The 25,736-nt window shown below is 38.5% G+C and overlaps 1 pseudogene; it reads right to left on the reverse strand.

The window, feature by feature from the left end:
- The window catches only part of LOC130682194 (putative bifunctional UDP-N-acetylglucosamine transferase and deubiquitinase ALG13), a 105,960-nt pseudogene that overhangs the window by 43,478 nt on the left and 36,746 nt on the right, over positions 1-25,736 (reverse strand).

Here is a 25,736-nt window from a genome sequence, read left to right on the forward strand (position 1 = left end):
TCTTCCTGAAAAAGAATTCAAAATAAAGGTCATAACCATGCTGATGGACCTGGAGAGAAATACGCAAAAGCTAAAGGATCAAGTTAGGAGGGAGAATACAGAGGAAAAACAATCTTTGAAAGCACTTCAGAGAAGACTGGATGAGGTGCAAGAGGCTGTTAATGGAATAGAACTCAGACAACAGGAACACAGAGAAGCTGAGGCAGAGAGAGATATAAGGATCTCCAGGAATGAAAAAATACTAAGAGAACTCTGTGACCAATCGAAACGGAACAATATTCGCATTATAGGGCTACCAGAAGAAGAGAGAGAAAAAGGGATAGAAAGTGTCTTTGACTAGAGGCAGAGCCAACATGGCGGCGTGAGTACGACAGTGGGAATCTCCTCCCAAAAACATATATACTTTTGAAAATACAACAAACACAACTAGCCCTAAAAGAGAGACCAGAAGATGCAGGACAGTGGCCAGACTGCAGCTACACCAGCGAGAACCCAGCGCCTGGTGAAAGGGGTAAGATACAAGCCCCGGCCCCGCGGGACCCGAGCGCCCCTCCCCCCAGCTCCCGGCGGGAGAAGAATAGGCAGAGCGGGAGGGAGACGGAGCCCAGGACTGCCGAACACCCAGCCCCAGCCATCCGGGCCAGAACGCAAACACAGTAGGTGCCCAGGGGGCCCTGGATACTGGGGGAACAGGGAGTAAGACCTCTGAGCGGGTGCCAAAGCTGATGCCCCTGTGACAAAGAAAAGCGGGGGCTTGTTGAAAGTCTTAAAGGGACAGGGACTTAACAGCTTGATGGAAACAACCCAGGTCACAGTACAGCAGCTGGAAATTACAGGGAAAACCGGGTGCACTAACCCCCTGGGCAACAGCTCTGAGACCCCTCACGGAGGCAAACAGTCAAGCAGCCCCCCCATCCATCACCCCACCGGGCGCTGCGAAAGCAGAGAAGCACCCTGAGACAAATTCCGCCCACAGAAAGGGAAATTTCTCCCTTCCGGCCAGGCAAGACACAAAGACCCAGTCTACACGCAATTACCCAACACAAGCCACTAGGGGTCGCAGTTGCCCCAGTAAAGAAAGGCCAGTAGCAAGTGAAAATTTTGGCCCTCCCAGCTGACAGTCAATAGCACCTGTCAACATGAAAAGGCAAAAAAATATGATCCAGACAAGACTAACCCAGACAGCTTCGGCATCTGCTACATCTTCCCCTGAGAAGGAACCTGGGGAGATAGATTTAGCCAGTCTTCCTGAAAAAGAATTCAAAACAAAAGTCATAACCATGCTGATGGACTTGCAGAGAAATATGCAAGAACTAAGGAAGGAGAATTCAGAAATAAAACAAGCTCTGGAAGGACTTCAAAACAGAATGGACGAGATGCAAGAGACCATTAATGGACTAGAAAACAGAGAACAGGAACGCAGAGAAGCTGATGCAGAGAGAGATAAAAGGATATCCAGCAATGAAAGAATTTTAAGAGAGCTCAGAGACCAAACTAAAAGGAACAATATAAGAATTATAGGTATTCCAGAAGAAGTAGAGAGAGAAAAGGGGATAGAAAATGTCTTTGAAGAAATAATTGCTGAAAACTTCCCCAAACTAGGGGAAGAAATGGCCTCTCAGACCACAGAGGTACACAGAACTCCCATGACAAGGGATCCAAGGGGGGCAACACCAAGACACATAATAATTAAAATGGCAAAGATCAAACACAAGGACAAAGTATTAGAGGCAGCCAGAGAGAGAAAAAAGTTTACCTACAAAAGAAAACCCATCAGGCTATCATCAGACTTCTCAACAGAAACCCTACAGGCCAGAAGAGAATGGCATGATATACTTAATGCAATGAAACAGAAGGGCCTCGAACCAAGACTACTGTATCCAGCACGATTATCATTTAAATATGAAGGAGGGATTAAACAATTCCCAGACAAGCAAAAGTTGAGGGAATTTGCCTCCCACAAACCACCTCTACAGGGCATCCTACAGGGACTGCTCTAGATGGGAGCACTCCTAAAAAGAGCACACAACAAAACACCCAACATATGAAGAAGGGGGGAGGAGGAATAAGAAGGGAGAGAAATAAAGAATCATCAGACTGTGTTTATAATAGCTCAACAAGCGAGTTAAGTTAGACAGTAAGATAGTAAAGGAGCTAACCCTAAACCTTTGGTAACCAAAAACTTAAAGCCTGCAATGGCAATAAATTCATACCTTTCAATAATCACCCTAAATGTAAATGGACTGAATGCAACAATCAAAAGACACAGAGTAACAGAATGGATAAAAACGCAAGATCCATCCATATGCTGCTTACAAGAGATTCACCTCAAACCCAAAGACACGCACAGACTTAAAGTCAAGGGAGGGAAAAAGATATTTCAAGCAAACAACAGAGAGAAGAAAGCAGGTGTTGCAATTCTGGTATCAGACAAAACAGACTTCAAAATAAACAAAGTAACAAAAGTCGAAGAAGGACATTACATAATGATAAAGGGCTCAGTCCATCCAGAGGATATAACCATTATAAATATATATGCACTCAATACAGGAGCACCAACATACCTGAAACAAATATTAACAGGACTAAAGGAGGAAATAGAATGCAATGCATTCATTCTAGGAGACTTCAACACACCACTCACTCCAAAGGACAGATCTACCAGACAGAAAATAAGTAAGGACACAGAGGCACTGAACAACACACTAGAACAGATGGACCTAATAGACATCTACAGAACTCTACATCCAGAAGCAACAGGATACACATTCTTCTCAAGTGCACATGGAACATTCTCCAGAATAGACCACATACTAGGACACAAAAAGAGCCTCAGTAAATTCCGAAAGACTGAAATCCTACCAACCAACTTTTCAGACCACAAAGGCATTAAACTAGAAATAAACTGTTCAAAGAAAGCAAAAGGGCTCACAAACACATGGAGGCCAAACAACACGCTCCTAAATAATCAATGGATCAATGACCAAATCAAAATGGAGATCCAGCAATATATGGAAACAAATGACAACAACAACACTAAGCCCCAACTTCTGTGGGACACAGCAAAAGCAGTCTTAAGAGGAAAGTATATAGCAACCCAAGCATATTTAAAAAAGGAAGAGCAATCCCAAATGAACGGTCTAATGTCACAACTATCGAAATTGGAAAAAGAAGAACAAATGAGGCCTAAGGTCAGCAGAAGGAGGGACATAACAAAGATCAGAGAAGAAATAAATAAAATTGAGAAGAATAAAACAATAGCAAAAATCAATGAAACCAAGAGCTGGTTCTTCAAGAAAATAAACAAAATAGATAAGCCTCTAGCCAGACTTATTAAGAGGAAAAGAGAGTCAACACAAATCAACAGTATCAGAAACGAGAAAGGAAAAATCACGACGGACCCCGCAGAAATACAAAGAATTATTAGAGACTACTATGAAAACCTATATGCTAACAAGCTGGGAAACCTAAGAGAAATGGACAACTTCCTAGAAAAATACAACCTTCCAAGACTGACCAAGGAAGAAGCAGAAAATATAAACAGACCAATTACCAGCAACGAAATTGAAGTGGTAAATCAAAAAAGTACCCAAGAACAAAACCCCTGGTCCCGATGGATTCACTGCTGAATTTTATGACACATATAGAGAAGACATCAAACCCATTCTCCTTAAAAGTTTTCCAAAAAACAGAAGAGGAGGGAATATATCCAAATTCATTCTATGAAGCCAGCATCACTCTTATACCAAAACCAGGCAAAGACCCCATCAAAAAAGAAAATTACAGACCAATATCCCTGATGAACAAAGATGTAAAAATACTCAACAGAATATTAGCAAACTGAATTAAAAAATACATCAAGAGGATCATACACCATGACCAAGTGGGATTCACCTCAGGGACGCAAGGATGGTAGAACATTCAAAAATCCATCATCATCCACCACATAAACAAAAAGAAGGACAAAAACACATGATCATCTCCATAGATGCTGAAAAAGCATTCAACAAAAGTTAACATCCATTCATGATAAAAAAAAGTCTCAACAAAATGGGTATACAGGGCAAGTACCTCAACATAACAAAGGCCATATATGATGAAGCCACAGCCAACATCATATTTAACAGTGAGAAGCTGAAAGCTTTTCCTCTGCAATCGGGAAGAAGACAGGGATGCCCACTCTCCTCACTGTTGTTCAACATAGTACTAGAGGTCCTAGACACGGCAGTTAGACAAAACAAAGAGATATAAGGCATCCAGATTGGTAAAGAAGAAGTCAAACTGTCACTATTTTCAGATGACATGATATTGTACATAAAAAACCCTAAAGACTCCACTGTAAAACAACTAGAACTAATATCTGAATTCAGCAAAGTTGCAGAATACAAAATTAATACACAGAAATCTGTTGCTTTCATATACACTCACGATGAACTAGCAGAAAGCGAAAGCAGGAAAACAATTCCATTCACAATTGCATCAAAAAGAATAAAATACCTAGGAATAAACCTAAGCCAGGAAGTAAAAGACCTATACCCTGAAAACTACAAGACACTCTTAAAGAAATTAAAGAGGACACTAACAAATGGAAACTCAACCCATGCTCTTGGCTAGGAAGAATTAATATTGTCTAAATGGCAATCCTGCCTAAAACAATCCTCAGATTCAATGCAATGCCTATCAAAATACCAACAGCATTCTTTAACGAACTGGAAAAAATAGATTGAAAATTCAAATGGATCCACAAAGACCCTGAATGGCCAAAGCAATCCTGAGAAGAAAAAATAAAGCGAGGGGGTCTCGCTCCCAACTTCAAGCTCTACTAAAAAGCCACAGTAATCAAGACAATTTGGTACTGGCATAAGAACAGATGCACAGACCAGTGGAACAGAACAGAGAGTCCAGATATAAATACAAACATATACGGTCAGTTAATACATGATAAAGGAGCCATGGACTTACAAAGGGGAAATGACAGCCTCTTCAACAGCTAGTGTTGGCAAAACTGGACAGCTACATGTAAGAGAATAAAACTGGATCACTGTCTAAACCCACACACAAAAGTAAATTCGAAATGGATCCAAGACCTGAATGTGAGTCATGAAACCATAAAACTCTTAGAAAAAAACATAGGCAAAATTCTCTTGCACATAAACATGAGCAACTTCTCCATGAACATATCGCCCCGGGGAAGGGAAACAAAAGCAAAAATGAACAAGTGGGACTACACCAAAGTGAAAAGCTTCTGTACAGCAAAGAACACTACAAATAGAACAAAAAGGCATCCTACAGTATGGGAGAATATATTCATAAATGACAGATCTGATAAAGGGTTGACATCCAAAATATATAAAGGGTTCATGCACCTCAACAAAGTAAAAGCAAATCAACCAATTAAAAAATGGACACATGATCTGAACAGACACTTCTCCAAAGAAGAAATTCAGACGGCAAACAGACACATGAGAAGATGCTCCATATCACTTGTCATCAGAGAAATGCAAATTAAAACCACAACATTAGGATTGCCACAAATCCAAAAGACAAACAACAACAAATGCTGGTGAGGTTGTGGAGAAAGGGGAACCCTCCTACACTGCTGGTCAGAATGTAAACTAGTTCAACCATTGTGGAAAGCAGTATGGAGGTTCCCCTCAAAAAACTAAAAACAGAAATACCATTTGACCCAGGAATTCCACTTCTAGGAATTTACCCTAAGAACGCAGGAGCCCCATTTGAAAAAGACAAATGCACCCCTATGTTTATTCCAGCACTATTCACAACAGCCAAGAAATGGAAGCAACCTAAGTGTCCATCACTAGATGAATGGATAAAGAAGATGTGGTACCTACACACAATGGAATGTTATTCAGCCTTAAGAAGAAAACAAATCCTACCAGTTGCAACAACAGGGATGGAGCTAGAGGGTATTATGCTCGGTGAAATAAGCCAGGCGGACACAAACAAGTATCAAGTGATTTCACTGATCTGTGGAGTATTAAGTACAAAGGAAAAGCTGAAGGAGCAAAAACACCAGAAGACTCACAGAACCCAGGAATGGACTAACAGTTACCTAAGGGAAAAGGACCAGGTGGGAAGGGAGGGAATAAGGTGGGTGGGGGATAAAGGGTTCATTATGATTAGCATGTATAATGTGGGGGGGGTTTCACGGGGAGGGCTGTACACACAGAGAAGGCAAGTAGTGATTCTACAACATCTTACAACACTGATGGACAATGACTGCAATGGGGAATGTGGAGGGAACTTGGTGATGGGGGGATTCTAGTGAACATAATGTTCCTCATGTAATTGTAGAGTAAGGATACCAAAATAAAAATATATAATTTTTTTAATTTCTAAAACTATTTCTTTTTTGTAGTACAACATATGAATACTAGCAGTTTTAACTCTAAGAACACTCCTTCATATTTCAAACAAATGAGGTATACGCTTGGAATATTTCTAAAGCATGTATTACCTGTAATATACAAAGTATAGTTGTAAATGTATATGGGACATGATGCTCTTGAATTATTTTAGTTTCTGAGAGGCATCATGGTACCATTAAAAGAGTGTTATGAACTTGATTATGCCCCTTCAATCTCTCTGGGTGAGTTTCCTCATTTGTAAAATAAAGGAGATGGGTTGCGTGACCTCTAAGCACCCGTTCATGTCTAAGGAACTCTGATTCTCTGTGATTCAATGATGGATAATATATTTATATTGTCAAATTAATGATCCACATTAACCATGAAAATAGCGCATAGAGGAATTAACATTCTAGCAAAATGTAGGGTTGACTCGGCCACATAAAAATGAATAATAAATCTTGCATTACTAAATGAAAGAAATAGACCTAGATTTTTAAAAAGACAACAAAACTTGTAACTGTGTGGTGATTGATCATATAACTGAATTATATGATACAATTATATAAGTCAATTGTATTATGTCAATTGTATGTAAATAAAACGGGGAAAAAAGAGATAACAAACACATGTACGTAACAACTTGTGGCAGAACCTGCTGCGAAGACAATCGGAATTTTAGAAACTAATACTAAATCATTTATTTCAATTATTTTTAGCACCAAAAAACATGGGGACAATTTGGGGAATACATCAACTCTGATAACTTATTTTTAATGTCTTTCATTAATGAAAAATATGATGGTAAAGTTTCTTTAAAAACACTTTTTAACAGCCCCCTCAACTAGAACCCGTCACTTTCTTTCATGGTAGACATTTAAACAGAATTAGTAAGGCACTATTTGTAAGGGAACACAATGGTTCTACAATAAAATATGGCCACACAGCCCTATTCAACCTCCTCCTCAGGTTTAATGAAGACAATAGAGACAAGGAAGAATTGATTTCCAATAAAGCAGTGATCCTTCTCAGATATACAAAACAGAAGAAACATTACCAAGAACTACTTGCTTTCATTTTCTTCTCTTCCCCACTTCCACCTGAAGCATGCCTATACAGATAAGAAAAGAGGAAAACGGTACTTGCTTAAAAAATATATCATATTTACACAGAAATACTGAGGATTTTTGTTTTGGTTTCATTTTTTATTTATGTTATTTGCAATGTCTCATCACTCTATAGACAGGGCACTGAGGAAAGGGAGAATAAAGACCAGACCATTCTTTTGTTTTGATGTGCTGGAAATGCCCATTCACTTCAATTTTCTATAACCCCAACCAGAGACTGAATATGAATTTAAATGTGAAATTTGGTGTCAGTGAGGACTTTGCTTTGTGTATTACTTAGGACTGTCTACTGTGAATTCTAGGGAACTATCTCTAAGACTATTCCTATTTCTTAAAACAAAAACTCTTAACCAAGAGAAAAGGTCTTATTTTGACATTTATTTTCAAACTTTCCACATAATTGGTTTTATATCTTAGAAAACACCAGTGAAGGAAGTTAGTTTTACTAATTCACAAATGGGGAAACTAAGATCCAGAATATTAGTTAGGTTAAGGATTTAGGAATGTTTTTCACTCCTATATTTGGTGCACTTATTATCCACCCACTTCATACTGGCAGTGGAGAAATAACCAGTACATTCTGTACAAAAGAGAAAATGAACAGTAAAAAAGATGCACTATGTGGCTTCTCACAGACAGCTCCAACAGTGACTACCAGCTCAGGAAACAAATACTTTAGAAGCACACTTGACAGTTAATAACTAAATTACTGTACAGGTTTACCAAATAGCCTAATGCAGTATACCCTAAAACTAATTACTAAATTCCATTTAGTTCCTTTCACCAATTAGAAACAGTGCTACACAAGCCATTGGGGGTTATAAATACTGGGTTAATAATATGAAGGTTAGTTTCAAAACATGTTGTTTGGTTATGTGTTAAACTTGATGAGAAAAGTTTATAATTTGCTATATTATTTTAAAAACTGGGAATTATTAAACTCAAATGTACTTAACAAAAGGATTTAATTATAAAGGAGTCTAATAATTATAATAAGCAATGACCTATAATTCCTACAAGCAGGAATGAAGTTACTGAAGTTGCCCTTAGTCTAAGGATTCTTTACTTAGGGCCTCAAGGCATCTTTAAACTCCCTGAAATGTCATTCACTGCAAAATGTGTGTATGTGCCAGTAGGGAGAGGAGCAATAGTTTTAAATATTTTGAAGGACTGCACAACCCAAGGAAGCTTAAGAACTACTGCCTTAAAGAATAGGACTGTAGTCATTAAAATAAAATCAGTGCCAATCATAATAAATAATTTTGACCAGAATGTGGTAAAAATTCATAAAGACAATAAAGATCTAAAAGTTTCTGAAATGTTAATAGATGGTATATAACAATATATAAACGTCTCAAAATATTTTACAGGAATCAGTATCAATCAAGAAGCATATATTGTACTTTCCTGTTGGAAGCTAACTAGATTTGCTCGCCTTTTGTCTAGTCACCTACAAAAATTATAAGAATTAAAAGACCATACAATATTAAGATTGTGCTAAAATACTTCAGGAATTAATCAACTAACAGGGAACCAAATTAAATGTCATTCAGCAGTTATCCTTAACCTTTATCCACAGAGTCTTTTACTGAAAAACACTATAGCTACTGCTTTTAATAAAACTAATTTACATCACATTTTACCAAAATATCCCCAATAAGCACCATTATGAGAGACACTTAAACACCATTAAGACATTACACAGGATAGGCACCGCTATGTTTTAGATGCTACTCCTGTAAATGCTTGATCCTACAAACTCACCATACAATGTGAGGGTCACAACTTCCTCCTGAACAAGAGACATAATACTTTGGAGTCAAGTCAAAGACTGTATGAAATGAGTATGTGCGTGATGACAGTATTTCCTAAAACCAGTACCAACTCCTAAGCAAGATAATGAGAAAAGAATACTAAGTTACAAAAGTACACTTATCATTTATCGAAAGCCTAAAGTGTTTCAGGCAGAGGCTTCAAGAATGAGTAAAACAGTTCATCCTCAACTACACTGTATGAGCATTCCTCCAGGCCAGGAATCCTGTCTTGAGTCCTGTGATACAAAAAAGTCTTACTATGCATTTTTGTTAAAATACTAAATAAGGAAATAAATGGGCATGAGACACTTAGGAGGTAAAGCTCAGAATACATGGTGACCAATACAGTGTTGGAGATTAAGAGTTAAAGCGTGGGGGACTGACTAAACGGTAACACCATTATTACCACTAAATGGTGATAAGGATCTCAGAAGGATGAAAAGGAGAAATATGATTTTAGTTTGGGGCACATCGTTTAAGGTGCCTAGAGAGCTAACAGACAAACAAGACCAAAAGGCAACTGGATGGAGGACTATAGATAGGGCAATCAGTAGTACAAGCTGTGGAAGTGATAACAATACCAAGGAAATATAAGTACATTAAAGAACAAAAATGGAAGCTAAAACACAAATATTTAAAGAGAAAACAAAAGAACCAGTAAAGAACTTGCAACTAGGTAAACCTACTGGGAAAATTTCTCCACATGAATTGTATAATTCTAAATAGCAATGTGAAAATTGAAGTATATTAAGTACCTGTGGCTATCATACCATCAAAATTTCTTGGATTTCAAATATTCTATCCTTATCCCCACAAATGGTGGAAATATAATTCAGTGTTCCAATTACAATTCCAAAGCCATCTTTTGGACACTTCATTTAACATGAAACTCCTTTTTCACATTATGCTCTGAGCCCATTCTCCTCGTTTGTAAAATGAGATAATAGTAACTATTTCATAGGGTTATTATAAAGATTAAATGTACTCATATGTGTAAAGTGCTCTGAATAGTACCTGATATATTACTAAGCACGCAACAGGCATTATTTTTCATTCCCTACTCCCCCACAGAAATGTGAAACTAATTGTACAGCAGAAAATTGATTACTGCATAGCTATCAGGACTACTCATTCCAAATTGTTCTCAAAAATTAATTTCTAGTAATTCACCGATAGATCTCATTTCTCAGACTGTGTAAAGATTCCTGGTCATCTCTGAAAATTTTATATGTGAACAAATCAGTGGGATTAAGTGCTTATACCATAATAAAGGGCCAAGAAAATTATCTAGATCATGCTAGTCATTAATGACTTAGTCTGAGGAAGAGTTTCTCAGACTGAAAATATCAGAATGAACATATTTTTACACTTCCCTGTGTGTCTGCATTATTTGCCATTAAAGGCATACAAAGTAGTGCTCTAAGGCGCCTGAAATTAAAAAAACCTGACAGTACTTTCATATACTCTTTCTTACCTAACACCAAATCCTACCAGCTCTTACTTTTCCTCCAAAATTGTAAGCACAGTAATCTAAAATCTTTCCCATCATCCTATAACCTCACATCATCTTTTACCTACTCCAACATCAACTTTCTAACTATTACTTTTCCACCTCTGAACCTATCCACGATGCAAATTTCTCAAAATACTAACCTTTCTCTATTGCTTCCTTATTCCTGGAACTCGAAATACGTGCAGCAGAAAGCTGCTATTAAATAAAGTGCACTCCACTTACTCATTGCTTTCAAGAACCTGAAGCTCTGTCTTGTAATAACACCAAAGTGATTTCACTCCACTGAGCAAATTATTTCTAATAGAATTTTGATTATCATTAATTTTTTCATAAGGACCAATGCCATGTAAACTTGGCAATTAATTCATCTTTGCCTCTTTCCTTATCTGTAAAATGAGTGGTTTCCATCTGGTATATTTAAAATTCTCTTCCAACTCCAAAAATCTAGTTATTTGTCTTAAAGCCCTCACTCATTCAATCTAGTACCAATCCCACTCAGAACATCTTGCTAGACTGCAAACACTCAGGAATGACAGATTTATAAGTCTGAGGTAAGGCTGTCATACACCAACAGAAAACTTAAATACACAAAGTGTTCAATTCCAACTGAAATGAGATGAACAGCTTCTGGAAATGAACAAGTTTCCTCTGAAGATTAAAGTAACTAAACACTAAACAAAACTATGAAGAAACAAAAAGCTTACAACATATATTATGGTATGGTGGAAAGAGCACAGGAGTAGGAGTCGAGGAGCTGCTTCTAATGGCAGCTCTGCCAAAGGCTGTTAGACAAGCTATAACCTCTGACCTTCTTTCTCAACTGAGAAGATGATGAGATTGGACTAGACGATCTTGAGGATTCCCGCCAAATCAAATCGATGCGAAGATATCCTTTGATTTTTAAACCCCACAACTGATACAATTCTCATAAATATGTAATCAAAGGGATGTCATTATACACAGTCGACACCACTGACTTAAGCTTCTGCTAAACAAAAAAACTGAATCTGGGTTATGTATTCTTAGGGAAATTAAAAAAGCCAAGGTTGTGGGGCCCTATGTTGCTTTTCAGCTGTCTGATGTTCTAAGTAAACCTTTCACTTGTTCCTGTTTCTCTATGGTTAGTCCTTCATGACATAAAATGATGAAAGATTGAGTAAACATAAATTTTAAGCCACAATTGTTTTTCTCAAACCAGAGAAACACTTTAAAAGCACAGAAGTCAAATTATCCCCATATATTTGAATAGGGCCTTTTCTACAACATGAGCACATCAAAATACTATACAATTATGATTATGGTGCTGTGAATTCCTACCCATGTAGATGCAACTCACTCACTTTTAAGCTTATTCTCAGCAAAATTGTAATCCAAGTTGGCTTCCTCCTGCTACCCAGAGTACTTCTTAGCCACCACCTTCTACCATTAGTAAGAATTTATTTTTAATAAACATTAGCTTAAGTAAAACACAATGAGGAAAATAAATCTACAAAAACATCACATAATGCATCCCCAGTCAAATGTTTAGAATATTCAACATTTTGGGATAATACAGTGGAAAGTAGGTCTTCATAGTGAATGCTCTTGTTTTATGAATGGATTATATCTAAAATTTCCACCAGGAAACTATGAACACTCATGGCTTATCTGGTTTACTTTTTGGTCTTAAAGGTAATCTCTGTTCATCAGAATTCCTTAATATATGTGTATCTTCAATTGTGTGAACTCTGAATGATATATTTAGGCATTACACACATCAGATCACTTACACATTTGTACAACTAATTTTCTAAGCACATAAATTATCAATTCCTCTGATGTTACAATAAATGTTTCAATACCACTGCAAGAGAGGGCCTTAAAAAATAACATCAAGTCCTATTGGCGTTAAGTCTTTCCTGATTTACTCTTCTCAAACCAGTAAAGCTTTGACATCAGGCAAGATTATTTTGTCACTTTCTATTTGTATTTTAGAGGAAAGTGAACAAACACATCCACTTCACCCTTCAGGATAAAAAGAGTTTCTCCAAGTACAATACATCAAATGACTTGATAGTTAATCTTGTTCATTTCTTTTAGGTAACTACTGAGCTTTTTATTTCAGAGCACAATGCATCATTTTTGCTTGTCTTTTTTAAAAAATTTGGTTCCTTGGATTAAGAAGCTAAAGGTGCTCTTTGCTCTTTTTTAAGAAGTTTGTTACTATTTCATTTTTAAAATTCAAACTAGTAACCATCTTTGAGGTTCTTGTCCAAGTTCTTAAGCTTTGTTCATTTTTTTCATGATTCTGAATCCACTTAGGATTCTAGGACAAAAACCTATGAATACTTACTACATATTTCTTTTACGAAAATATGAGAAACATATCTAATCAATTTATTAAATTGCAATTAGGATTTGGACCCAAATGCTAACATTTACACCATAAAATTTTCTATACATTCTATAAATGTAGGAAATTTATATTATTCTGCAAACATGTATTATGTATTTTATTTGACTTAACCATATTCCATAGGCTGGACTTGTGGGGTGTTTTTAAAGTGTTCAGAGTTTTAAGTGTTTATTTTTGTAATCCAACAACTTTATCCAAAAATGTAGAAAATTTTTTTGGCTGGCCAGGAGGAAAACATTTCAGTGTTGATAAGTCCATTGGCTGTAATAACCAAGGAAGTGTGCTAAAACAATAGAAGAAAAATATTAGTAACATGGAAGAAAATCCCATAATTCATCTGCTACCCACTTGATGACTGAATCTAACTTCCAAGCACACTGTGATGCTTCTCAAACTGCACATGAGTAAGTATTTTAATACTACAGATAAACATACCAAGATTAAAGCAGTATGAAGAGACTATATGTCGATATCAATCCAACACATACCTTTTCTCTTATGTCAACTGATGTGGTCACATGGCTTTGGAACACTTCTCAGGACTGGGCATATGTAATTGGAGGTAAAATTAATTTATGAAAACAGAATAAATGCAACTTTAACTAACAGCTACCAGATAAGAACAATAAGCTGGGGAGACTACTAAACCATGCATGAAGATTGTGGAAAAACTCCTTTTGCCAATAATTTTCTAACATAAATACATATACAATTAAGCAATGCACAGCCACCATGCACATCGGTAATAAGGTTCCAAATCACAACATACAGCTATTCAGAAATTTAATTAAACCAGTCACTTAAATTAGAATAGACATACAACCACCCAGCCCAGATTTGGGGCAAATAAATGATATACCTAAAATAAAAATACAACCAATTACTGATTCTTATGGCATTCATGTGTATGACTTTCTTGAAATTAATATAACAAAGAAAGATTTCTAAAAAACTGTAAAAAATGAATAAAGTGGAGACTTGTATAGCTTCCTCCTCTTCAACCAAAGTATAGGATATGTTTATGAAATCAATGTTTTCTCTTTTTTTAATGTACCAACATAAAATTAAAGCTGATTCAACATTTAGAATGAAAATCATCATCAAAAGTGACTGGGAAAAACTGATTTGCATAAACCAATTAGGAAGGTGAGAGTTTATTCTCTTTAGAAATGCCTGTTAACCACTAATAATCTCAACTACCAGGGACAGATATGTCCATTATCTGAAGCCCACATAATTTTGATTAACTAGTTTCTCCCCTGACTCACAATGCTTTCTAGAATGGCTTCTATTATTATAAAACCACCCTGACATTCCCTCTTCTCCATCATTATAGGGAATAGGACACCAACAGCTGCTCTTGAAACAATCAATAAATCTGTCTCCTCTCCATGAGAATAGGAATCTGTTTTGTTCAGTGATGTATGCTAAGTGCCTATAATAATGCCTGGCACATAGGAGGCATGCAATAAATATTTAATGATAAACAGGTGTTCATTTTTATTTTAAATTGCCTAAGAGACACATAAAATTAAAAGAAAAGCTCAATATGTTCTAGTCAGTTTCTTCTAAGATTCATTTATCTTAATTTCAATTTATTTTAACTTAAAAATTATCTATTTTGTAATACTTCTTCACTGAGGTCTTTACTTTTTACAACATCAAATTAGTATAGCTTTTAAACTCGAACAATTGGAAATTACTGACCTGACCCTTTGTCAAGCTTCTACTGTCTCAAGAAGCATTAGTAAGGAAAAAAAACAGCAATTTTCTTCATCCTTCTATTGTGATGTTGATCAGTTCTTGCAGAATTCTAATATACTTCTAGAAAATAATACTCCTTACCATAAAGTAATGCCTTTGCTTAAAATATTCCAATGGCTTCTCATTAAACAGAATAAAATCAGAACTCTTATACGAGCTGTCCCCACTCAGCCTCATTTTACACTACATTCTTCCTTGTTCACTATACTTCTGTCACACTAAATTTCCCTCTGTTCCTCAAATGCACCAAACTCTATGTTCATTCCTAACTTAGGGCCTTTTGCAATTGCTGCTGTTCTTTCTGCCTCTAGCTTCCCATTACTACTTCTTCCTTGTCGCTGAGGTATCACCTCAAACGTTATATACCCAAGTCATGGCTTCCCTGAATTTATCTAATTAGTCTTCACCCACCACAGCCATTCCATCATCCTGCCTTATTTTCTTCACAACACATTTCACCATGTGTAACTATCTTGATGGCTTATTTATGAACTGTTTACTAACTCCCACAACTAGAACATAAGCACCATGAAAGAAGGGACTTTTTCTCTTGTATTTCCCTGTATCCATAGCACATAAAGTAATGGCTGCCACTCATTAGGTTTAGTTGAATTAATGAATGAGTAAAAACTTAATTTAGGGATTCCAGTGCATTTACTGAAGGCAAAACTTCAATTAATAAGCAAATGCATTCCTTGGATAAAGAAAATCTAAGCAAATTAAAAAACTATATTCTTGTGACTTGCATGTCCAGATGAATATACATACATGTGCGCACACACACACACACACACACACACACACACACACAGATACTCACATGCAATGAAATTATATTTGAAAGAAATACAACACATAAATGACAGTTGAAGTGGGAAAAGGTAGGAGGTCAAAAAGACAGAAAGGTTAGGCAGGTAGGCAAGAGCTAGGGAGAGATTAAATAGGTCAAATCATCAGTCTCTAGCATACCTGCAGGTACAATACAAGAGATGTCCGTCCTTGTAGAACTGCTTTGACAATTCCAGCTGCTGATTGCTTATCAATTTTTCATTTACAACCACCACAAGTGGCTTTCCTTTTTCACGAGTCTCCAAACCACTTTCCACACCTACAAAAATAAATCAAATGTGTTAATACAGTTTAAAAAAAATGAAGGTGTTGCACCAAGCTTTACAGCTAGGACTCAAAAGATAAAAAACTTGAAGAAGAGCTATTTTGAGGGTTAAAGATGGTAGTGTGAGAGGAGAGACAGAGGCTTCCTCCTAAAAATGAATACAATGAGAAAATTTAATTGGAACAACTAATCCTGAAGAGCAACAGGAAAGAGGACGGTGTCAGACTGCATACACCTGGAGAAAAGAGCAGACCTCATGGAACAGGGTAAAGTACCAGAGCTGTAGCTCTGCGGGACCCGAGCCCTTCCCCCACCCCAGCTAACTGGCTGGAGGAAGAGAAACGGAGCAGGGAGGGAGTGGAAGGCTTGGGACTGCTGAATACCGAGCTCCAGAGATCTGCTCTGGGAGCACAAACCTACATTTCATGGTGCTTTCATGAGTCTCGCATGACTACCGGGTTGGAAAGTTAATACAGACAGAGTTCCTGGGGAGACTGGGATTCCGGCCACTTGTGGAAAGCAGGGATCCATATCTGGCTGCTCTGAGACAAAAATTTATACCTGTGTGTCCGGCCCACTGGCTCAGGCGGTGGAGACAGGCACAGCAGCCGGGAAGCGGGGAACAGCTCTTTCCTCCCCCAAGGCACTGGTACCTCTCCCCTGCGACCCCCGACATTGCTTCAGAGGCTGAGCAGATCCAGAATAGAGCTTCTGGACACTAGAGGGCGCCATATACAAACATGAAACGCCAAAGGAACCCTGCCCCATAGTAAAATTATTAATACAACTCCCAAGAAAGATTTAAATGACATGGACCTCGAGACTCTTCCTGAAAGAGAGTTCAAAATAAAAATTATCAACATTCTAATGGAGGTATGGAAAGACATCCAAGAACTCAGGAATGAACTCAGGTCAGAGATCAAATCGTAGAAGAGAACAATGGAGGGTATTAAAAGCAGGTTGGATACAGTGGAGGAGACAATAAATGAAACAGAAACTAGAGAGGAGGAATACAAAGAAGCTGAGGCACAGAGAGAAAAAAGGATCTCTAAAAATGAAAGAATATTGAGAGAACTGTGTGACCAATTCCAGCAGAACAATATTCGCATTATAGGGATACGAGAAGAAGAAGAAGAGAGAGAGAAAGGGATAGAAAGTGTGTTTGAGGAGGTAGTTGCTAAAAACTTCCCCAATCTGGGGAAGGAGATCGTCTCTCAGGCCACGGAGATCCACAGATCTCCCAACATAAGGGACCCAAGAAGACAGCAGCAAGACACATAGTAATTAAAATGGGAAAGATCAAGGATAAGGACAGACTGTTAAAAGCACCAAGAGGCAGAAATAAGATCACATACAAAGGAAAGCCCATCAGGCTAACATTAGCCTTCTCAGCGGAAACCTTACAGACCAGAAGGGAGTGGCATGATGTATTAAATGCCATGAAGCAGAAGGGCCTGGAACCAACCTTACTTTATCTGGAAAGATTATCATTTAAATTTGAAGGAGGGATTAAACAATTTCCAGATAAGGAAAAGCTGAGAGAGTTTACCTCCCACAAACCATCTCTGCAGCCTATTTTGGAGGGACTGCTATAGATGGAAGTGTTCCTAGGGTTGGATAGCTGTCACCAGAGGTAGTAAAATGATGGAAGGGAGTGTGGAGCAGCTGATTGCAAGGCAAATGAACAATTAGATTGATTATCCCCAAAGTCAATCAAGGGATAGACAAAACGTACAGAATTTGATACCTAATATATAAAAAATGAAGGAGGAAGAAAAAGGAGGAGAAATAGAAAAGAACCTTTCGATTGTATTTGTAACAGCATACTAAGTGAGTTAAGTTAGAGTCTTAGATAGTAAGGAAAGTAACCTGGAACCTTTCGTAACCATGAATCTAAAGCCTGAAATGGCAATAAGTACATACCTATCGATAACCACCCTAAATGTAAATGGACTGAATGAACCAATCAAAAGATATAGGGTCAGTGAATGGATAAAAAACAAGGCCCATCTACATGCTGCTTACAAGAGACTCACCTCAAACCCAAAGACATGCACAGACCAAAAGCCACGGGAGGGAAAAAGATATTTCATGCAAACAATGGGAGAAAAAGCAGGTGTTGCAGTACTAGTATCAAACAAAATAGACTTCAAAACAAAGAAAGTAACAAGAGATAAATATGGACATTACATAATGATAAAGGGCTCAGTCCAACAAGAGGATATAACCGTTACAAATATATATGCACCCAGCACAGGAGCACCAGCATCTGTGAAACAAATACTAACAGAACTAAAGGAGGAAATAGACTGCAATGCATTCATTTTAGGAGACTTCAACACTCCACTCACCCCAAAGGATAGATCCCCGGGCAGAAAATAAGTAAGGACACGGAGGCACTGAACAACACAGTAGAACAGACGGACCTAACAGACATCTATAGAACTCAACACCCAAAAGCAACAGGATACACATTCTTCTCACGTGCACATGCAACATTCTCCAGAATAGACCACATACTTGGCCAAAAAAGAGCCTCAGTAAATTCAAAAAGACTGAAATTCTACCAAACAACTTTTCAGACCACAAAGTCATAAAACTAGAAAAACTTGTACAAAGAAAGCAAAAAGGCTCACAAACACATGGAGCCTTAACAACATGCTTCTAAACACTCAATGGATCAATGACCAAATTAAAATGGAGATCCGGTAAATGACAACAACACAAAGCCCCAACTTCTGTGGGACGCAGTGAGAGCAGTCTAAAGAGGAAAGTATATAGCAATCCAGGCATATTTAAAGAAGGAAGAACAAACCCAAATGAATAATCTAACGTCACAATTATCAAAATTGTAAAAAGAAGAGTAAATGAGGCCTAAAGTCAGCAGAAGGAGGGACATAATAAAGATCACAGAAGAAATAAACAAAATTGAAAAGAATAGAACAATAGAAAAAAATCAATGAAACCAAAAGCTGGTTCTCTGAGAAAATAAACAAAATAGATAAGCCTCTAGCCAGACTTACTAAGAGAAAAAGAGAATCAACACACATCAACAGAATCAGAAATGAGAAAGGAAACATCACAACGGACCCAACAGAAATACAAACAATTATTAGAGACTACTATGAAAACCTATATGCTAACAAGCTGAAAAACCTAGAAGAAATGGACAACTTCCTAGAAAAATACAACCTTCCAAGACTGACCAAGGAAGAAACAAAATCTAAACAAACCAATTACCACCAAAGAAATTGAAGCGGTAATCAAAAAACTACCCAAGAAATAAAACCCCGGGCAAGATGTATTTACCTCGGAATTTTATCAGACATACAGAGAAGATATAATACACATTCTCCTTAAAGTTTTCCCAAAAATAGAAGAGGAGGGAATGCTCCCAAACTCATTCTATGAAGCCAGCACCACCCTAATACCAAAACCAGGCAAAGAACCCACCAAAACAGAAAATTACAGACCAATATCCCTGATGAACGAAGATGCAAAAATTCTCAACAGAATATTAGCAAACCGAATTCAGAAATATATCAAAAAGGATCATACACCATGACCAAGTGGGATTCATCCCAGGGATGCAAGGACGGTACAGCATTCGAAAATCCATCCTCATCATCCACCACATAAACAAAAAGAAAGACAAAAACACATGATCATCCCCATAGATGCTGAAAAAGCATTCGACAAAATTCAACATCCATTCGTGATAAAAACCATCAGCAAAATGGGTATACAGGGCAAGTACCTCAACTTAATAAAGGACATATATGGTAAACCCACAGCCAACATCATACTGAACAGCGAGAAGCTGAAAGCTTTTCCTCTGAGATCGGGGACAAGACAGGGATGCCCACTCTCCCCACTGTTATTTAACATAGTACTGGAGGTCCTAGCCACAGCAATTAGACAAAACAAAGAAATACAAGGAATCCAGACTGGTAAAGAAGAAGTTAAAACTGTCACTATTTGAAGATGACATGATAGTGTACATAAAAATCCCTAAAGACTCCACTCCAAAACTACTACTATTACTGATGCTGGAATAGAGCAAAGTTGCAGGATACAAAGTTAACACACAGAAATCTGTGGCTTTCCTATACACTAACAATGAACCAATAGAAAGAGAAACCAGGAAAACAATTCCACTCACAATTGCATCAAAAAGAATAACATGCCTAGGAATAAACCTACCCAAAGAAGTGAAAGACCTATACCCTGAAAACCATAAGACACTCTTAAGAGAAATTAAAGGGGACACTAACACATGGAAACTCATCCCATGCTCACAGCTAGGAATAATTAATATAGTCAAAATGGCCATCCTGCCCAAAGCAATATACAGATTTGAAGCAATCCCTATCAAATTACCAAAAACATTCTTTAACGAACTGGAACAAATAGTTCAAAAATTCATGTGGAACGACCAAAGACCCTGAATAGCCACAGCAATCCTGAGAAAGAAGAATAAAGTGAGGGGGATATCACTCTCCAACTTCAAGCTCTACTACAAAGCCATATTAAGCAAGACAATTTGGTTCCAGGCACAAAAAAGAGCCACAGACCAGTAGAACAGATTACAGACTCCAGACATTAACCCAAACATATATGGTCAATTAATATTCGATAAATGAGGCATGGACATACAATGGGGAAATGACAGTCTCTTCAACAGATGGTGCTGGTAAAACTGGACAGCTTCATGTAAGAGAATGAAACTGGATCACTGTCTAACCCCATACACAAAAGTAAATTCAAAATGGATCAAAGACCTGAATGTAAGTCATGAAACCATAAAACTCTTAAAAAAAACATAGGCAAAAATCTCTTGGACATAAACATTAGCGACTTCTTCATGAACATATCTCCGCGGGCAAGGGGAAAAAAAGCAAAAATGAACAAGTGGGACTATATGAAGCTGAAAAGCTTCTGTACAGCAAAGGACACCATCAATAGAACAAAAAGGTACCCTACAGTATGGGAGAATATATTAAAAAATGACAGATCCAATAAAGGCTTGATATCCAAATATATAAATAGCTCACACACCTCAATAAACAAAAAGCAAATAGTCCAATTAAAAAATGGGCAGAGGAGCTGAACAGTTCTCCAAAGAAGAAATTCATGTGGCCAACAGACACATGGAAAGATGCTCCACATTACTCGTTATCAGAGAAGTGCAAATTAAAACCACAATGAGATATCACCTCACACCAGTAAGGATGGCTACCAATTCAAAGACAGACAACAACAAATGTTGGCAAGGTACTGGAGAAAGGGGAACTGTCCTACACTGTTGGTGGAAATGTAAATTAGTTCAACCGTTGTGGAAAGCAGTATGGAGGCTCCTCGAAATGCTCAAAATAGACTTACCATTTGACCCAGGAATTCCACTTCTAGGATTTTACCCGAAGAATGCATCACTCCTGTTTGAAAAAGACAGATGCACCCCTATGTTTATCACAGCACTAGTTACAATAGCCAAGAAATGGAAGCAACCTAAGTGTCCATCAGTAGATGAATGGATAAAGAAGATGTGGTACATATACACAATTGAGTATTATTCAGCCATAAGAAGAAAACAAATCCTACAATTGCAACAACATGGATGGAGCTAGAGGGTATTATGTTCAGTGAAATAAGCCATGCAGAGAAAAGACAAATACCAAATGATTTCACTCATCTGTGGAGTATAAGAACAAAGGAAAACCTGAAGGAACAAAACAGCACCCAATCACAGAACCCAAGAATGGACTAATAGTTACCAAAGGGAAAGAGACTGGGGAGAATGGAAGCGTAGGGAGGAATAAGGTCAGGGAAGAAGAAAGGGGGTATTATGATTAGCATGTGTAATGTAGGGGGTGGGGGAAAGGGGAGGGCTGTACAACACAGAAACACAAGTAGTGATTCTACAACATGTTACTATGCTGATGGACAGTGGATGTAATGGGGGTTTGTGCAGGGGACTTGGGGTAGGGGAGAGCCTAGTAAACATAATGTTCTTCATGTAATTGTAGATTAATGATAACAAAATTAAAAAGTAAAAAAAAAACTTAGTTGCAACACTACAATTCCGGCCTTTTAATTATATACCTTTAAAATGACAAAAATGTAATTATCAGTTGCTCTCTAATGAAGTGTTATAAAACTGACTTGAAAAACATTCTTCACCACTGATGACCCATGACCGAGTGCTTTGCCACCTGCCCTCTAGTACTAAGCCCTAAGTATGAGTCTTGAATCTAAATCAGTCTCAGGTTCAACATGCTGTACATGAAACTGAATGTACTTCCATTCAAACACAAGTAGAAAAAGCAAGCCTTCAATAGGAAGACACACCAATAAAGAAAAATTTTTAACACTGTTTATGATTCTGCCTGTGAGGTACCACCCTAAAAATAGTCAAGAACAAATCTCCACTAATGTTCGTATATACAATACTTGGGTCAATTCAACTTTGAAATCTAAAATCATTTTAGCTATTTTAAGCGGGAGCAAAGAGACTGATAAGTGACTAGGCAAAATCTTTAGGTGATGCTAGGGTAGTAGTTAAAACAAACTCTTAGCAGCAGACTGTTTACCATTTACTGACTAGACAAGTTACTTAACTTCTTTGTCTCAGTTTCTTCCTGTGAAATGCACACACTACAGTTCATAGGACTGTTTGGGAGAATTCAACAAGTTATATACACAAATCATGCAAAACCATACCAAAATCTATTAGTATCGTATACATTTCTAATCACCAAACCCAGTAGTAATGTCTATTTTGAAAGACCTCTCTTCAAACTAGGCTTTTTAAAAACCAAGAAACTTACTCCCTTACTTTTCCAGCAGTCAAAACTGCAATCCTCCCCAAAAACAGTTATTTTGAAGGTACTGGCAATCTAACTACAACAGGATGGTTCTCTAAGAAGCTAGCAATGAGTTACACAGTATGTGATCGTTAAAGAACATTTTTGAAAGCATTCATTTCACACTCAATCTTAACAAATATGTAAAAAATCTTTCTAAGCTAATTTCTCCATGAACAATCCAACCAATTGGCTGGCTGAACACTCCTGCTTAAGCCCAAACAGTAATTTCAAGTTTGACAACTCTTTGGCATGTGTTATCAGGTAAATTATTTTTTCCCCTGTGTTAAGGGTTTCTTAAAGTTGGGTTGGTGATTTAATTTTTCTCATCCTTCTGTCACCCAGAAATAAATTATCTCCACAAATGTTCTCAATTGTTATATTCGAGCATTACATTCAAAAGGGCTACAGTGAGTTACTCTAGTGATTTTACTGTACCTCAAAAGGTTCAGATTTGTGACTGTCTACCAAAACCGAACTCTTTGAGATTCTAAAACACTTGACCTGCATGACTAATAACAAGATCTGCCTTCCCAAGGTCTTCTGTCAAGGAATTCTTGTACCTGTAAACATCCAGAGTAAATGACTCCGTACTGAATGGCTCAGGTACCACCTTTCCTCTACCTATTTGCAGGACAAGCCGGTTGTAACCAAGTCTCTTGATTATCTAAATAGAGAAAACTGAAAAAAACGGGCTTTTTCAACAGGCCACTGTGAAAAACAGCAGTAACAACAAACCCTATGGTCGGTGTTCAGGCCAGAGCACGGGCTGTCCAAAAGAATGACCGAATAAAGTTTTCCAAAACGACTTTTCCCTGTACTGGGCCCAGCAAGTTAGCTCACTTGGCCGGAATGGACGTAAGCGACCTGGCTGACCAAGCCGTGAAAGAACTGGCCACTCGAGGGGCATGAGATCAGGCAAGGACTCTGAAAAGGGTGTCGAAAACTAGTGAGGAGACCAAGAAATTGGCCCGCTCGGCCTCCCGGATGGGGCTGCGCGAACTATGAGCCCTGAGGAGAAGGCGCGCTCAGGACTCACCGCGCGCCCAAAAACGCCTGCCGCGAGGGCGCCTCAGGCGGCCGGGCGCGGGCGCGGCTCCAGCACGGCGGGGCTGAGCCGAGACGACGCGCCTGGCAGGCCCAGCGGAGCGCGCGGAGGCGGCCGCTGCCCACCACGCGGCCCAAAGCGAGCCAGTGGAGCCGGCGAGAGCAGCCCCGGCCCTCAGGAAGAAGGGGCGAAGTTATTGGGCAGAGAGGCGGAGGCGGAGAATCTGAGGAAAAAAGCCAGGGGCAGGAGAAGGCGCCGGAAAAGGGTGGGGGAGCGATCTGAGGAGGCAGAGGGCCCTGAGGGCCGGGTGGGCCGCAAGAGGGCCCAGCCGGGCGCGGGGAGGAGCTAGCGAAGCGGGCGGTGGCACCTGAGTGAGCGCTGCAATCAGGCCGAGGTTACCGAGGCTAGCGGTGGCAAGCTACAAGCGGCGAGCTCAGCGAACAACGCCGCTGCCCGCCTGCTCGCCTCCTCAACTCACTGGCCGACTGGCGTGCGCCGATACGCACGCGATGAGGTCGTCAAAGCTGATGGTCCCTACAGTAACAAACACTTCGTCGCGCGGGCTCGTTCCCCGAACCGCAACGACCGGATATGACGTACAGAATCCAGGAGCGCAGGGGCCGCGGGGGGTGCGGGAGGCGGAAGTCCGCCACGGCCGCCATAGGGCGATGGAAATCAGATCTTTGGGGCGGGGAGGGTGGAGTCAAAGACTATTTATGGCCCACCAGCCGGCCACTGATGATAACCCTCTGCGTGTATAAGTCACGGCAGCCTCACCAGGAGGAGAAGGAGGAGGGAACTGACAGACTTAATTTAGCTCTTAAAACGTCGTGGTTAAGCAAGAACAGTGAAGCCTCATACCCTATCCTAAGAGTTCACATAATTGGTTGGATACCACAAATCTTTTCAATGATGCTGAGGTTTGGGATTCTTTATCTGTGAACATGTTTTGCCCATATACATTTGAGTGATGGTTTTGCCTCAAGTCTGTTGACTGCAATCCAAAAATAATGCCATTTCAAAGTAATTGGCAATGGTCTCTTACAAATGTGATTCTCAAGAAGTCAGAGCGCTTATGGGGTCCCTGGGAAGCTGCAGAGTCAAACTCCATTAATAAGTTTTGTGTGTAAAATAAGAGGCATTAAGGCCTGAAACCTACATCTATCATTCATTGAACCCATCCATTGAACCATTTAAAATGTAAGGATATGTTAAAGTATGATGAAATTTAAAGTTATACATTAGCCTGAATAAACAGCACAGATAATTACACTCAGGTAGCCAAGTACAGGAGAGGTGATTTATCAAGACTTCTCCTCCCAGCATTAGATCATCAGGTGCTCTTTTTCATTCTAATGTCTTCTTTCTTTCCTGATTAAAATCTCCCTTTAAACCATATTTATGCTTTGTCCTGCCTGATGATATACAGGAAGAAAGCTGTGAGAAGAAATTATTTTGAAAGAGAAAGAGGATTGGAGGTGAATTAGGGCTAAAACATATGCTGAAAAAACCTAGTCTATTTCTGCTGGATTCTTTATATCTTGTAGCTTGTTTAATTGCATTTTTGAGGAGTGGTATTTTGCTATCCTTTTCTTGATGCCAAATTTCAAGAACGAATGATGCAGTGCAGCTAAGGTTCATAATGACAAATGTAGAAAGGCTGTGGTTAAATAGTAAAACATAAGCATACGTATGTTTTCTGCCCAATAAGAGTAATAAACCACGAGTAC

This window comes from Manis pentadactyla, chromosome Y, assembly GCF_030020395.1.
Source record: "Manis pentadactyla isolate mManPen7 chromosome Y, mManPen7.hap1, whole genome shotgun sequence".
Lineage (NCBI taxonomy): Eukaryota > Metazoa > Chordata > Mammalia > Pholidota > Manidae > Manis > Manis pentadactyla.